Source organism: Rhipicephalus sanguineus, chromosome 8 (genome assembly GCF_013339695.2).
Source record: "Rhipicephalus sanguineus isolate Rsan-2018 chromosome 8, BIME_Rsan_1.4, whole genome shotgun sequence".
NCBI classification, from domain to species: Eukaryota; Metazoa; Arthropoda; class Arachnida; order Ixodida; family Ixodidae; genus Rhipicephalus; species Rhipicephalus sanguineus.
This window is the reverse complement of record NC_051183.1, coordinates 70,982,922-70,997,087: the sequence shown is the minus strand read 5'-3', so window position 1 is coordinate 70,997,087 and position 14,166 is coordinate 70,982,922. Positions and strand designations below refer to the sequence as shown.

At 48.4% G+C, this 14,166-nt stretch overlaps 1 long non-coding RNA gene across 1 annotated transcript in view; it reads left to right on the top strand.

Annotated features, from left to right (window-relative positions):
- LOC125759554 (uncharacterized) overlaps nucleotides 1-13,601 on the top strand; it is a 32,383-nt gene extending 18,782 nt beyond the window's left edge. The window contains exons 2-3 of the long non-coding RNA XR_007417148.1: nucleotides 2,310-2,392; nucleotides 13,364-13,601. This is a non-coding gene — a long non-coding RNA (uncharacterized LOC125759554). The remainder of the gene's footprint in view (nucleotides 1-2,309; nucleotides 2,393-13,363) is intronic.
- The last annotated feature ends 565 nt before the right edge of the window (nucleotides 13,602-14,166 follow it).

Below are 14,166 nucleotides of genomic sequence, written 5' to 3'. Positions count from 1 at the left end.
CGAATTCTAAATCTGCGCATTCGAAAAATATAAAAAAATATTGATTTGGTCTGTTAGTCTCACAGCACAATTTCACAGGTCCTTTAGGTACGTGCTACCACCCGTTTCCCGAAAAATATGGAATCTGCAGTCGACCGTCTCTCATCTGTACTCTTCTCTCTGCTACCACCCTCAGCGACCTTCTGGTGGATCTTCGCTCGGCATTGACTGACGTAAGTCCATCTACATCCAACAAGGATAGCGTTCGAGCATTCACATGCTCCAATTTAAGGCTGAGTAATCCGTCTTCTAACCATGGCGACGTAATTTTGGCTCGTACGCTGGCAGCATGGCCATCATTACCTCCAGATGCCGTGTTTGTAGTGACATGCCGCGGTGATCTTAAGCAGTAGCGTAGACCACTTACAATGCGAAACGTTTTGATGTGTCCTCCAGAGCGCACTCCACATTGACCTATCTACACCATTAAGAGGTGGCTTGCTTTTTCTTCTAGCCATCCAACCATCGGCTCTGGCGCAAGCAAGGAACAATACCGCGGGTCCTTTATCTACGTCAGCTAGCCCTCCCCGCCGACATATCACGTCCTCCGTTCACCATCCTTGAGCACGCTGTTGAGACTCCCTGTTAGCACCGACTGCATTCTTCAGCGCACCGTTTCTCGACGATCTGCGCGTGCTCACATAAGCGCATTTTTATTCTTGTGACTGTTTTCACGAGTTGTATGGTTGGATGTCAATATGCACTAGCGGGGGTTAATGTTCATGGAACGTTCCGCAAAATCGTGGCAGATTGTCTATTCGAATACTTTATTATCAGATCATGTTTAAGGCGATTGACGGGTATTTTGTAATGTGGGGTAGCACCAACGCCAATGGGTAAGCGATATGGCAATTGGTTTAACTTTACGGTGGGACCGCAGCGCGAATAAAAGATTGCGAGAGATGTGTGTGTGTGTGTGTTAGCGGAAACGCGTCCGTGCGTTTGCATAAAACTACCCGCTAACCCATGTATCTGTGTTCGTGCACTTCTATTTCGGTGCTTTTCGCGGCTGTCATTCCGTTCAGCAGCAATTCCGCTGCATTGTGGGATGACAAAATCGTGCAGACACGCGCTCTTCCTGCAGGTCTGATGGCTAAGGGCGCGTTCACACTGAGACATTCGGCGGCCAGAGCGCGCGGAATCCGCTTCGGCGGCAGCGAGATCCGCCGGAAAATTCCTTTCCGCGCCGATCGGTCCTGGACCGATTTTTGCGGCAGCTGCCGCCGGATTCCCTCACCGCGAACCAATCGGAACGCGAGTCGAACATTCGAAAAATGGCGGCGGGCTTGTAATATCGCAGGCGTCGAAGCCCGCAGGGACAGCGAAGTCTTTCGTAATCATCCTGTTGCTCTCGACAACTTCCAAGTGTTGTCGCGATTAGCATCTTTGCAATACATCATCGCGATCTCGCAAAACGGGTAGCATTATCTCGGCTCGACCAAGCTTCTCGCATCTTGCAAATCAGGACGAACCAACCACAACTGCTTGCGTCGTTTCTTGTTCGGCGAATGCATGTTTCTCCTCGCCAGACATCGCCAGTAAGTTGCTTTCCAGCAAGCCCAGCAATTCAACGACCCTGCTCCTGTTTATGCGCTTCGCCATAACGCAACGCGTACACAACGCCGAGCGCGTCAACGCCAGCGTTCCTTCGCGCGAAGGGACGATGACAACTAGACGCCCTAGTTTCGGCGGTGCGGTTGCTAAGTGGTGTGAACAAAGTGGAATTCCGGCGGCGCGCGAATTCCGGTCGCTGTGGCGGGCGGATTCCCCAGTGTGAATGAGCCATAAGGCGGTGTGCGTACACCGACATGGTTGCGCTAATTGTTTTGTGTGTAGCACGTAACACAACTTCTAATACGAAATGTCTTTACTACTTCGCAACAGCTGAATATCGAGCACATAAGTACATCTGGAGCCAAATGTTTACAGCATAACGGTAAAGCTTGGCTAGTTGGCCTTAGATTCATAACGTAACGGATTCAAAACGCTGTATACAACGCGGTCCGCGTGTGCTTCTTCAAGTGCTTTGTCCTGTATTGCGCGCAGTGCATTTCTATACGTAACAAATATTTACAAGGCAGACTTCTAGATAGAAGACTCCTCTACTTTTCCTGCTAATGAACTGCGTAGGTCACAACAGCTGCCAAAGCCTACAATTAGCGACATAGGAATATGCTCCCAGCATATGTGGTAATTCCGCTGTCTTACGTTGCTGTATGAACCTTGTGTCGGCGCGACGTCTAAGCATGAAATCTTTGCTATCGTTGCAGCTTCTGAACCTTCGATCGCGCCGGGTGCACTCGGTGTTCGATGGAGGATGGCCTTACACGTCCAGCACATGCCTTTGAGAAAGGTGCTACTCCAGATATCCCTGCAGCCGCATTGCACATTTACCCTGAAATATCGGGCTTCACGTTCCTTTATCACTTGCTCGCCTCCTCTGGTATTCATCGCACAGGGAAGCCACTCACTGCCGCGTGCCCTCCCGTCTTCACTCCATGTAAGAACTCTGTTCCGCTGTGCTTCCGGTCAACTCTTAGGACCACTAGCCTATCGACATTTGTCGATGGACTGCTGCTGTTTCTGCCTGTGTGGGACTTATAATGCGATTCTTTCAATCCACCTAGGACAACCACCTGTCTATATGTGCGACGTCTTCCAGTGCTAGTAGAAGTAGCAGAATCTGCCACGTTTGAAAATTTTATATAATGAAAATATCATTGTATCATTTCGGAATGTGTAACTCATCGCGCACGATTTCTTCTTCATAGCGAATTTCTCCGTCGTAGTCATAAGATCAAACTCTCCCGATTTTGATTTCGTCGAAGTCGGGAATGGTGATCGCGACGTCGTGTTCGATCTTATCTGCACACACCCAGAGGTTGTGCTGAAATTCCTCGACCGATCTGCATGTTCTTGTTGGTGATGATTGAGGCATCCATTCACATTGAGCAGGGTTTTGGTGTATTGATGCTTTTTCGCGTCAAACTTGGCAAGGGCTTTACCTTGTCTCAAAGATCTCGACAGACCGACCCCTCTTTCGCTTTCTGTGTTGAGTAAAGTGTGTTTGTGTGTTCAGTAGGTCTAGCCAGTGGCAGTTCATCTTAACGTGTGAAAGAGGTAGACAAGACAAAGAAATGATTCAACAGGACAATCACTGCACTCGAAATCGGCTTATTTTCCAAGCAGACCGTTAATATAACAAACCAGCGCACCACGTGGGACCAGGAATTTCACATGTTAGAATCTTTCAGGTTAATCTTCCAAAAAAGAAACTTTACAATCGCCTAGTACAAATGATGCGTGGCTGGGTCAATTCTCTTGCCGTTTATTCATACCGGAAGTTTCGATGATTTTTCTGGTCAGCTGATCCGTTTTATTTGAAAGTATGTTTGAGGAAAAAGCGGCATGCAACTGCATTGATAGCACTGCTCTTTAGTGTTTGCATCTTTCTCGGTGACTTCTTGTTTTCCAAAAGTGTTGACGCACCAGCCACTTTGGCCGACTTAGTGCTCTGCGCTGGAAACGTGAAGCTCCGAGTGCGTGGCTTCAGGTAGTTAGACTGACTGTGTGGGTGAGAGCTCTTGTGACATCGGGGGACTGCATCCAGTAGACGGTCTTTAAGTCTGCTTCATGGTGGAAACGCTGGAGCGCTGTATGCCATGGTTTCAAAACACTGCAGCTTATGTGCCGTGCTACGCGAAGTGGCAGGAGCTAGCAGGCGTGCGTTAACGATTGCAGCACACCGCCGGATCCACCGAGAACCACGAACAGACTGACCCTTTACATGGTGCATTGGCGGTCTTTCGAGAACGCACTTGCCCTCACTTTCACCGCCACCAGCCAACCGGTCAGAGCATGGCATTGCAATCGCCGAACATTGTACAGTGGCGCCCACTCTTAGGGTGAACACGGCGCAGCATGGCCGCGTTCAGCGGAGCGCCAGTGCGGCCGCGCATAGAAGCGCATGCGCCCGGGGACGCGCGGGAGTGCACGAGGGCTACTGTGCGTAGTCTTCCACATCGCCCCAGCGCGTGGCTCCGTTGTATTGAGGCGTCGCTCTTGCTTAGCTGCAGTACAGCAAGAGCGGCGCGCTCGTGTGCGCCCCTGCCACTTGAATTCAATGTGCGGCCACGCCGGATCATCTGGCGCTCCATAGAGCGCTGCCACACTGAGCCGTGTTCACCCTAAGAGTGGACGGCACTGTACATCTTTGCAGATGGCGGGCAAAGAGTGCACAACGCGAGTTCTCCACTGTAAACTTGGATGCATGCGTAATATTTAGCCCAGACCGCATATTCTTGGTTGATATTTTGGAATCTAGCCTGGCAGGCACTTACAAAAGTGTCTGGCGCAGAAAAAAATGCTGTGTACCCGCATTCTTTCGATTATGCTTTTTCTGCGCGTAATTGCTTCTGAGATGCATTCGTTTCCACTTGTTCGGTATCACTTTCGGCACGCACATCGCCAACCATTTCTGCGCTTAACATGCTCCTCGTAACCAGCACTGATCAATCTAACGATCATGACGTTTAAAATTTAGCTATTTTTCTGCAGACTACTTCGACAAGCCGAGCGCCGGCAAGAGTAGGCTATGCTATTTTTCAAGGTATTTCAGTACACGGAAGAGCAGTTGCGGGGCCTTGCCGACCGCCGATTGTGCGCCCCGCAAGCATGCTCTTATTCACGTGTTACTGCCAAATCCATTTATGCTGTCTTGTAGTCCGCGATAAGACTCCATAAAAGGGCATGACCTACTTTTTGCCTGCGCGCCGCCTTGTCGCCGTCAGGTCTCGAAAATATTAGCCAAATTTTTCAGCGATCAGGTCATTAGACTGATAAGCGCTGGTTACGAGGAGTACATTCTGCGCAGTCCAGCGGAGAAGTTCGCTAGTGATGTACGCACCGGCACTCCGACGTTGAGCCTGAGGAGTAAACTGATGCCGAGGAACCGAATGCGTCTCGATAGCTTATGCCCGGGAAATGGCGCATAATTTAAAGAATGTCAATTTAAGGTACGGCTTAATTTTTTTCTGAGGCTAGATAACAAAATCTCGATCCATATTCTGTTTGGGTACACGATTACGAACGCATCGATGATTACAGTGTACAACTGCCGTTACGTACCATCTGCCTCCGTCACGTGGAAAGATGTCCACTGCTCGGTGATTCAAAACGCGAGACTCTGACAGCGTGGCTGCTGGCGGTGAGGGCGTGAGCGTTCGGGCGCACGGTGACTGCATCAGGAAAATGGTCGTTCAGTCTGTGGTTCCGGGCGGATCCGGTGTAGTGCTGAATTCTTAGCGCACGCCCGCAAGCTCCAGCCGTTTCCCACGGCATGGTACATGTGCGTGGTGTACTGAAGCCATGGCAAGCAGCACTCCGCCGGTGCCACAAAGAACCACATATTGAACGGCTGTATACCGGATGTGACAAGAGCTCTCACGCACGCCGAACCGCTACCAGCTAGGCGCTCCGCGCATCGCGTTTCATTCGTAGAGCACTTTGCACCGGCCAAGCTGGCCGATGCGTTTTTGAGTGTACTTTTCGAACGTGATTGGTCGCTCACAAGCGTTCATTCACATATTAATTCGCATTGTTAGAAGTGTGGTTGCATGCCACTCTTTTCACTAAAACAATACTTCAAACTCGTAGGGATCATTTAAGCAGAAAAATCGTCGAATCTTTCCATATCAACAAATGAAGGGACTGCATCAGTGAAGCATCATATGCACTCGCCAATTGTAATGCTGCTTTCAAAGGAGGTTTCTAACTTCGTATAAGCGAGTCATCGTTACACGTGGCAGACTGGTATGTCCGCATATAAACGCCGGTTGTCAAAACACGCTAAATGTGAATGCATCGGCGGTCCTGTTGAGTCGTTTCTTCCTTCTTTCATGTATGTGTCGGCTTCTTCTCGTGTGTGTGTGTGTGTGTGTGTTACACCATATCTCGTTCAGTCACTGCTCCCTTTTAAAGATCAACAAGTGAACTCCATGCCGCTCTTGTTCGGTCACGAGGTGATGGCGCAGACGCACTCCTTCGTAGCGATATGCCTAAGTTTCAATTTGTCATTCAGATTTGGGGACCGGTTCTCGTTTGTACACTGAACAGCTGCATCGTCGTCAAACGTTACGTCAATTATTTACTTCATCGGAATTGGTTTGAGTCTCACGTGAGAGTTGTAGATCGTCCATAGCATTGTCATATCCTAAAACGTTGATGGTTGAACCGTTCCTTTATTCGGATGTTCCAAAATCTTACTGCTGGCTGCTTGTTCAGTTTTTCATTGGGTCTTTCATGGTATATAATTTCCAACTCTACAATCATCTGCGTGCTTTACTCTGCCGTTGTCAGTTAAACGTGCAAGAGCATCAACATGCCAAAACGTGCATGGTGTGACTGGAGGGGTTTGTGGGGGCGGGTCATGATCATAACCAACAAAACATGCAGACTGGCGGGAATACGCTTCATTATGGCGCAAGTAATGTTACCTTATGTTGCATTGCATGTCACTTTATATGCTCTTGCGGAGACCGTATGCACGGCCACTGCTTAGAATACAAAGCGACATGGAGTGCACAAGTCGATTCAAGTCTTTTAATTTCCTGGCGACCTCTGTGAGCTTCTAGAGTGCGTATAGATTGCTGATTGAGGAGTGATACCTGGGCGCTGTTTCTGGGGCTCGATTTGACAGGTACTCTCCGTATGTACTAAGATCTCTTGATAACGTTTTCCTATATTACTTTTCTGAAGGTTTTTCCCCAGCAGTGTTATGTATAGTTTGCTTGCGCACCTTGCGTTTAGTTAATGGAAATGCAGCTATTGTATTGTTTCACAAAGTGTTTCGCTTACAGCAGCCCGTCTACAAAAGGGCTATGCATTATTTCACGTGCCTATTAGTGCAGCTTCAATTAATGAAAGAGAAAGAATGCTCTGAAATACTGAGTAGTGCGTTAACTTGTTTTTATTTCCTGTTGTACAATGTCCCTGCTTAGTACCTCTATGCGTTTTACTAACTACATGTATTTCGTTTTGTTTGTCTAAGACAACGCGTCACTGCATAGTTTGTTAGAGGGACTATCGATGTACGCAGTGCCGTTCTAATCTCTAGTACGGCAAAATGTCTTCTTTGTCCTCTACGCTTTACACTGCTACGTAGCTTCTGTATGTGTCCTGATTGTATAGGTTGGTGACAGTAGCCTGCGCGAAGGGGCAGTTGTGCTGTTTGATTGTTTGCTTTCTGATGTTCCAGTAATTATGTGGTTCCTACAATTCCTGCATAAGCGAATTGTGTATCATCGAAGCTATACAAACTGTCGGTGTCGTCCAGGCTCTGAGTCGCTCAAAAAAATGGACAACGCTCGAACTGCTTCTCTGGCGACTGTGAACGGAACCCAGGAAAAGCGATCGTTACCACCTGCTTCATCAATGTATCTAATTTAAAGGCGAGCGACCAACAAGGTTGACAAGGGGTTTGCGCTTTCAATCACTATTGCCACTTACGAGTTTTGTTGTGCCATCGAGTCTTCCTAGATTAACTTCGGCACGGTTGCTGCCTTGTAGGGTCTTCTCCGTGACGAAACAGAAAGGGCACTTTGATTCGGAAGCGTCACTGATAGATTCAGGCTTCACGAACCAGAAGTCATATGCAAATTTGGCCGCGGGTTGTGGCTACAGTAAAAGCATAAGCAACACAATACCTTAGCCAGGTTGCGTACAGGACGTGTTCCGTGGGTATCTACCCAACTGGTGCTTGTCTTCTCAAACGTCCATCTACATCAAGTCCTGCTGTGGCCACCAGTACCACAAGAGTCGTGTGGTAATGCGGCTTCTTGGCTAACACGCTTTATCGGACAATAGGCAGGGTTTAACTGTTACGTTCTCTTGCGTTTTCGTCGGAGGAGGCCTCCTTGCCGGATTTCTCGGATGCGAAATGCCATTTGGCAGTCTTAATGCTCAGTTTTTTCTGCATCAAATAATCGTCCTAGGTATCTATTAGGAGCCTAGAGTCCTGGCCAGTCAGGGTACAAGCACAGGTGGACTTCTATTCATATCGTTTCACTCATGTTCACTCTTGTTATAGTGTTACTCTTGCAGTCCACGCTGCACGTGTTTCATTGCTATTGTCGCACTGCCCTCCACTTTTGGCCTTCAAGCCTCGTCTTCCATTATCCTGACATTAAGGAAGATCGTGCATGGATCAGCTGTGGGCTTGTGGGCAGAACGGTTTCGTTCGTAGTCGGCAATGATTGTTCTTACGTTAGAAATGGAGCTGCCTGGCTTGGAGGCACACTCGCTGCCCTGATGCGGGTTGCGTCGGTATGGTCACCTGTTGCTTCCAATGGAACAAGCTGCTGTCATTTTTGCTATCGAAGGAATAGTTTTCCGGTTCGTGGAACATCCCACATCTGGTGATATGCACAACCTATTGCCAGGGACTTGCAAGAAACCACTGAGAAACTGAGACAGCAGGTTCAGGAACATCACCACGAACTCGATGATTCGGTGCAGCACCATCGTGAAACGCCAACTGAAAACTGGCCGCGCCTACTGGATCAGCGGGAAAATTCGGAACCCCCGCAGCAAGCTTCCCGGGCACTGCTCTACACACCGTCCGTCGTGTCGCCGTCAAGCTTCTGAAGTCTTCGGTGGACTCGCCTTAGGCAGGTTCCGCGTAAGTCGAGGTGCAGTTCTTTTGCCACACATGACCGAAGACCAAGCGCACCATGATTACGTCGTCACCCACCTGAACACGCGCCAAGCCAGAATTGTTCGGGGTGTGCTCATGAACCCACCACCAGCCAGCCTTCGCCAGCAGCTGAAGACTGAACTCACCGGCGCCTGCTACTCAAGGAAGATCAGAAGGCCCGAATAACGCGCAGAGTGTAAGCCTTCGCAGTTCAAACGCCACACGAGTGCTCTAACAAGCAAGACCTCGGTACAGCATTTCTTCCTGCAAGTGCTATGGCCTCAACGAGTACCTCCATAAGTTGAGGCCTTTCTGCAGGTTCAGCTCTTGTGACCTTCAATGGAACTTGCCAAGGTGGTTGAACGGGTGATCGAAGACTTACAGCCATCACTGTCTAGCAAGCCAAGCTGTCTCACTGCTGGATACAACCAAAGCTTGAAAACTGAATCCGGGATATCACAGCACGTCTCAGTTCCTTTGAACTTTGCCTGAATCGTCGTCCACCAACGCGCCTCCTGTAACAGTCCGAGCCGTGAGCCCTGATAACTGCCTGTTGAGACCGCCCGATTCTACAATTATCGAGGGTGATTCGCCCGACAATGTCGAGCGCCCTACGGCGCCGGAAATACGGGCGGCTGCCAGGATACCCAGCTTGTAAAAGTCATTTTGAAACGCGTTCCTTCCCGCTATCTCGTCCTCAAGGTCACTGTCCATCCAGGGTTTCGGAGCCCAGTGCGACAATCCGGTCTGTAATCAAGATGTACGGCTCCCACCATCTGTACGGCCAACTTAACAACCTAAGCTGTGACCATTTGAATTTCATCAGACATGAAGGTACAACCTCCATCCGGACTGCTGCTACGACAGACCCATCCATCCGACAATAAAGTGTTCCTTGCGAGGCCAACGCACCACCACCCACCAGCCCAGAATTAAGGTAATCGGCGTGAGAAATGATTCGCCATATCATGTCATCGCCAAATTTCCGTTTTGGTCATGGTCGCCGAGACACCTTCACGTTTATAGTCTCTCTGCTTTTCGCAGATAGCAGCTGGAGTAGTCGCCGAGCCTCCGACAACGAATGACGAGCTGTTGGCAATCCTTAAAAGTGAGTCTTCGCTACAGCTGGAACACGTCACCAAACCTGCGTCAATAACCACCCTAAACTGCGACATGTCCACAGGACGAACCAGGCCCAATATTCCCATGTCCTGTCGCCATGACCTATTCAAGAAGCTGTCCAGCCTAGGCTTTCCCGGCATCCGCACCTCTAACGCCTCGTGGCTGAGCACTAAGTCTGGCATTTCCACGCAGCCTGATTGCCGCACCTGGGTACGCACCTTTGCCAGCGCGCCAAGTCAAAGGTACGTCGCTTCACCACCTAGTTCATTACCTGAGCTCTCTGGACGGTTTCAACACGTTAGAGTTGACATAGAAGGAACACACAGCACATCGCCTTCTCGTAACTACATTAAAAAGCACTCATCGGCTATGGTGTGGCCAACAGCGACGTAATCTCGCATAATTGACTGCAGTATTCAGCACTTACAAAAGTTTAAAAATGTTCAAAAAGATGTAAAAGGTGATCAGATGTACAATATTTTACTATGTCAAGACGTACTTCAAGAAATTTTCTTTTCATGCCGCACCACTGAACGCATGCTTGCACATCGATCGTATCTATGTTTCATCTCACGAACCTCTCTAGCAACCAGATGTCTTATGTGAAACTATATATCGTATCTCCAAAGGTGCATCCCTGGTCAAAACAATGTAGAGAAACATGAGTACTCATACCCTTCTAATGTTTTGACAATCTTGTATTCAAGTACCGGTAACGTTGTCCGATTTAAAGGCGACTGGAGGAAATACGAGGCTGTTTTACAGCTACTGCTACGGAACGCCTTTTTAATCGCACCTGAATTTCCATGCCAGTACCTTTTCAACTCCCCAAATGCGACTCAATTCGTAGGGGCAGAAAATGATAGCTTTGTTTAATCTACTAGCTAAACTTTCAAGCCCATGCGATTGCTTCTGCGCATACAAAAGCACCACAAATTTGTTTTTCAAACTTGTATACCTTCAACGAGCTTTTGCATATTGGGCCAAATAGTGCCTTTTGTGGCTTCTTCCATCTCTGTCACTCTAAGGGCGCTATTTGTGTTGCAGATTTCAGCTGCTCGATTGAAACAGGATTTAAACAGATAAATAAAACATTTTACTTGACGACTGAGCTAACCGAAAAGATTGTTCAGTATATGTAGAGAGCAACATCCTTAAAACCAATCCCAAATTTTAAATCTCCGCATTCCAAAAACATGTGAAAATGACATTACTTTATTCCTGTTTTCGCCTGACAGCACCGATTTCGCAGGTCATTTACGTACGTGATACCACCCTTCCTCCGAAAAATATAGCGTCTGCAGTCGACCGTCCCTCATCAGAAAGTCTGTCTCATCTTCTCTCTGCTACCACCCTCAGCGTCCTTCTGATGGATCTTCGCTTGGCAGTGATGGGCGTAAGTGTATATACATCCAATAAGGATAGCACTCAAGCATTCACATGCCCCAATTTAAGGCTGAGTAATAAGTCTTCGAGCCATAGCGACGTAATATGGGCTCGTACGGTTGCAATATAGCCAGCAATACCTCTAGGTGTCGTATTTGTAGTGGCACGCCGCGGTAATCTGAAGCAGTAGCGTAAACAACTTACAATGCGAAACGTCTTTCTGTATCCTCTAGAGAGCACTCCACTCTGACCTATCTACACCATTAAGAGGTGGCTTGCTTTCCCTTATAGCCCACCAACCATCGGAGAGAGCACTCCACTTTGACCTATCTACACCATTAAGAGGTGGCTTGCTTTCCCTTATAGCCCACCAACCATCGGATCTGGCGCAAGCAAGGAACAATACCGCGGGTCCTTCATGTTCGTCGTCTGGGGCTTGCCCCCCGACAGATCACGTCCTCCGTTAAACGTCCTGAGCGGGCTGATGAGTTTCCCTGTTCGCAACGACTGCATTCTTGAGCGCCCCTTTGCTCGACGACCTGCGCATACTCGCGTAAGTGCATTTTTATTCTTGTGACTGTTTTCACGAGTTTTATGGTTGGATGTCATTAGGCGCAGGCGAGGGTTAACATTCATGCACCATTCCGCAAAGTTGTGGCCGATTATCGATTCGATTACTTTCTTATCAGATCATGTTAGAGACAATTGACGGGTATTTTGTAAATTACGGGAAAACTGACGCCTATGGGTTAGCGATATGGGCAAGCTGAGTTGGACCGCAGCGCGAAGAACAGATGGGGAGAGATACCTGTGTGTTAGCGCAAAGGCGTCCATGGGTTTCTAGAACACTACCGGCTAACACGTGTATCCGTGTTCGTGCACTTCCATTTCGGTGCTTTTAGCGGCTTTCATTCCGTTCACCAGCGATTCCGCTGCATTGCGGGATGACAAAGTCGTGCACACACGAGCTCTCCGTGCAGGTCTGATTGTTAAAGGGCCCCTGACAGCCGATTTCTTGTTTGTGACATTTATGTTGTGATAAGTAGGTCTATGTCTTGTAATCACGGAATGACACCGTAAATCCTCCAACGTGATGTCTAATTTTTCCTAGCAGCGTTAATTATGGTCATTTTTAGTGTAGGTTCAAAACGCGCGCCGAAAGAGGATAAGAAACTAGCGCCGCGCCGCGGCGGTCGCGCCTCGGGGCACGCGTGATGACATGCGCTCAGTATTGGGTGACGTCAGCCATGCGCTTGTTGAACTGCCAGTTGGAGAACACACACACGGAGAGCTCACGCTGCCTGCCGATACGTACCGAAGGAGAAGGTGGGAGAGCGAACATGCTTCGCAATATACCACAGTGCATGCACCGCGCATACTTCTGTCTGTGACGTCGACAACACTTGCTTTACCTCTGCAACGTCACAAGGGGCCTACGTCTACGTCATACTAGTGGTTATGTTGATAGGAGTTCAAAATTCAGATGAGCACTCAGGCTTACTTTAAAACCAAATTAAAATATCTTAAAGGCAACGCTCGTCACTCATAATCGGTCAGAAGTGCCCCCGCATGCAGGACTATCAAACAACACAGGCATCTCGAGTTTCCAAATTCGGTGTCAGGGGTCCTTTAAGACGGTGTTCTACACCGATATGGTTGCGCTCAGTGTTTTGTGTGTAGATACGAAATATCTATCACTACTTCGCAAAATCTGACTATCGAGCGCAGCAGTACATCTGGAGCCAAATGTTTCTAACAAAACGGAAAGACTGGATAGTTTAGACAGCGCTGTCCGTTTCTGCTTCAAGTGTATGTGCTGTTCCGCGCTGTGCAATTCCATACGTTACAATATGTTTACCAAGGCAGACTCCTCGAATTTTGCTGTTAATGAACTGCGTAGGTTCCAATAGCTGCCAAAGGCTAAAATTAGCTATGTAGGCATATGCGCCCAGGATAAGTGGTAATTCAGCAGTCTCATGTTCCTGTATGCACCTCATGTGTCTGCGCGACGTCTAAACATGATATCTTTCCTATCGTTACAGCTTCTGAACCTTCGATCGGACCTGTTGCACTCGCTGTACGATGGAAATGGCCTTCCGCGTCCAGCACATGCCTTTGAGATAGCTACTACTCCTGATGTCCCTGCAGCCACAGTGTACCTTCACCCTTGAAGATTCGGCTTCACGTTCCTTTATCACTTCCTTGCCTCCTCTGCAATTCGTCGTGCAGGGAAGCCAACCACTGCAGCGTGCTCTTCAGTCTTCACTCCATGTAAGAACTCCATTCCGCTGTGCTTCTGGTCACCACTCTGAGGACCACTACCGGATCTACTACTGTCGATGTACTGCTGCTTTTGCTGCCTGCGTGGACTTATAATCCGATTCCTCCATCCACCTTAGACTACCACCTGTCTACGAAATGTGCGATGCCTTCACGTTGGTCATTTATAACAGTCAGGTGCTGAACCATTCGAAGGGTAGTACAAGAGGTAGCAGAGGCTGCCAGGTTTCAAAATATTTATACGTTGTTCAGCTGGCATCAGTTGCGTCTAGTGTTCTTGGTGACTATGTCGAATGTATTGAAACTATCATTGTATCCTTTAGGAATGTGGAACTCATGGCGCACGATTTCTCATACTGGATTTCACCAATAATAGGGTGTGTCCATATAAGGTCAAACACTCGTGATTTTGATTTCATCAAAATCGGGAATGGTGACCGGGACCTCATGTTCGATCTTATCTGCACACAACCAGTAGTTTTGCTCAAATTGCTCGACCGATCTGCATGTTCTTGTTGGTGATGATTGAGGCATCCACTCACATTGTCTAGTGTTTTGGTGTATTGATGCTCTTTCGCGTCAAACTTGGCAAGTCGATGCGGATTTACGTTATCTCAAATAACTTGACAGGTCGACCCCTCCTTTTG